We start from the raw sequence: 2,538 nt of genomic DNA on the forward strand, positions 1-2,538 counted from the left end.
TTTACTCCATTTGCGTCATCACGGTCAACTCTACTTTGAGGAGGCAGCTCTTCCCCAGTCGCATTTTGAGTGCCTTCCAACCTGAGGGGCTCATTTTCCGGCACTATATCTGACAGTGTTTCTCTGCTAGTCTTAAGGTTTTCAGTGACTAAATATTTGGAAGAAGTTCGTCACTACTTCTTCCTAGTCTGTCTTCGTCTGGAAGCTCATCTGAAATCTGTCCACCATGTGTGACCCTGCTAGTATTTAAAATACTGGTGGCATAGCTTTCAGAATCACAGCAACTCACAAGCCACAACAGTATGACAAACTGACAGACAAGTGGTGGATTTTGCCTATAGCATCCTTCAATATTGCAAATTGAGGCTTGAATTTCTTCTTCAGTTCTCTCAACTTGAGAAATGCTGAGCATGTTTTCTAACTCCAAGTTTTTGCACATTTCATTATAATAATTTATTCTGTCTTCTCAAGGTGCCCTTTGAAATTTTCTGTTCAGCAATTTTACCTCCTCATGTCTCCCATTTGCTTTAGCATTTCTAAGCTGGAGAGCAAGTTTCAGAGTCTATTCTAACATTCATTTTGGTATTTTCTTTCTTTCCTGTCTTTTTAATGACCTTTTCCTTCTTCTCGTATGATGTTCTTGATGTCATTGCACAACTCCTCTGGTCTTTAGCCATTAGTACTTTTTTTTAATTGAAAAAAAATTTATATTTAGAATTAGCCAGCTGGACTCCGTTTAGATGATCCCAATTTTGTTGGCAACATCCAAAGCATCATAGTCAGGAGGCAGTCAAACATATGCCTTCTTTTCTCCATCAGGCCTGATGAAGGTGTTGACCTTGGCTATGTCAAAGTTATAGAGCTTCTTCACAGCCTGTTTGATCTGGTGCTTGTTGGCCTTGACATCCACAATGAACACAAGTGTGGTATTATCTTCAATCTTCTTCAAGGCTGACTCAGTAGTCAGAGGGAACTTGATGATGGCATAGTGGTCATGCTTGTTTCTCCTGGGGGTGCTTTTCCGTGGATATTTGGGCTGCCTCCGGAGCCTCAGAGTCTTGGGCTTCTGGAAGGTGGGTGACATGCGGATTTTCTTTTCTTTTTTATGGGCTGTGGATGCCGTTCAGCACTGCCTTCTTGACTTTCAATGCCTTTGCTTTGGCTTTGGCTTTGGCTTTGGGAGGGGCAAGGGCTTCCTTCTTCGCCTTTGGCACCATTTTCCTGGCCAGCTCTGGTAGCGTAGTGGTTACGAATCGGGCTGCGAACCTTAAGGTCAGCGGTTCGAAACTACCAGCCGCTCCGCGGGAGAAAGATGAGGCTTTCTACTCCCGTAAAGATTTACACCCTCGGAAACCCTGTACAGGGTCGCTATGGGTCGGAACCGACTCGACGGCACTTAACAACAACAACAACAACAGTTTAATTTAGTGCATCAAAATCTGTTCTTGAGATGGTCTCTAAATTCAGGTGGGATATGTTCAAGCTCATAAGGTTCACAGTAGGTGCTCAATAAATACCTGAATGTGTGAATACTGCCCTGACATTCTTGAAAAAAACATTAGGAACCTCAAACATAGCCCTTATCTGAGCTGCTTTGTGAGCATATCTTTAAGCACTTGGCACCCTCCTTTACAATTGTTGCTCAGAAAAGTCATAGAATCATACATTGGGAAGCCCTTCATTTTTGCAGAGAAGAAAAATTAGGCACAGAAGAGGGTCTTGCCCCAGTTTGTATATTGAGCTGTTAATCGTGGGGATGGAGAACACATATCCCCAAGCTGAGAGGTCACCCCTCGCTGGGTATAGAGAGATAAGCAAATTCAGATAATTTTAGAAAGAGACCCACATGTGAATCACACCTATTTCATAACTTAAGCTTCCCAGGCTCCAGCCATGTTCAGAATAGTGTAGTGCTGCATGCGTACAGTGGACTCTAGAAATAAGCTTCCTAGAAAATGACTAATTTCATAATCAGGAAAGCAGGAAGAGTAGCACTTCTCACCTTCAGACAAGAATGGAGCAAGAGCCTAACTCTCTGTCCTATATAGTCAAAGGACTCAGGCAACGCCAGCCAAAACCCAAAGGTTAGGCTGTTTAGGGCAGGGTTTTAATGAGATTTCCAAAAAGGGTAGATGTTCCGTTCAGCCTGAATGAATAACACAGTCTCTGGGCACTGCCCTTCTACCTCTCCAGCAAGATCAGAAATATTGCTTGCAGTGGATGCTGCATTGCTCCTCCTCTCTCCTTCTCCACTGGTACCAGCCAGGCAATGGGAGCAGGAAACTGGCCTGTGACAATGGGCAGCAACTTGCCGGGCTGGCCACCCACTGCTGCTCTTAGAACCAGAAAATTCCGGAAGTATAGGGACTTGGATGTCATCTAGCCTGTTGCTCATTCACCTACAGAGAAGGACCTGGGGGAGGGCAGAACCTTCCCAATACCATTCTCTCCAGCACTGAGCACCTCCTGTGAGTCAGGCACCAGACCAGGGCTGTCCCAGGAGTACAATGATAAGCAAGCCAGGGGCCTCTCAGCACT

At 44.8% G+C, this 2,538-nt stretch overlaps 1 pseudogene; it reads right to left on the reverse strand.

Annotated features, from left to right (window-relative positions):
* Positions 1–736: 736 nt before the first annotated feature.
* Positions 737–1,217, reverse strand: LOC102821431 (annotated as a pseudogene).
* Between the last annotated feature and the right edge of the window lie 1,321 nt (positions 1,218–2,538).

This window comes from Chrysochloris asiatica, unplaced genomic scaffold, assembly GCF_000296735.1.
Source record: "Chrysochloris asiatica unplaced genomic scaffold, ChrAsi1.0 scaffold00083, whole genome shotgun sequence".
Lineage (NCBI taxonomy): Eukaryota > Metazoa > Chordata > Mammalia > Afrosoricida > Chrysochloridae > Chrysochloris > Chrysochloris asiatica.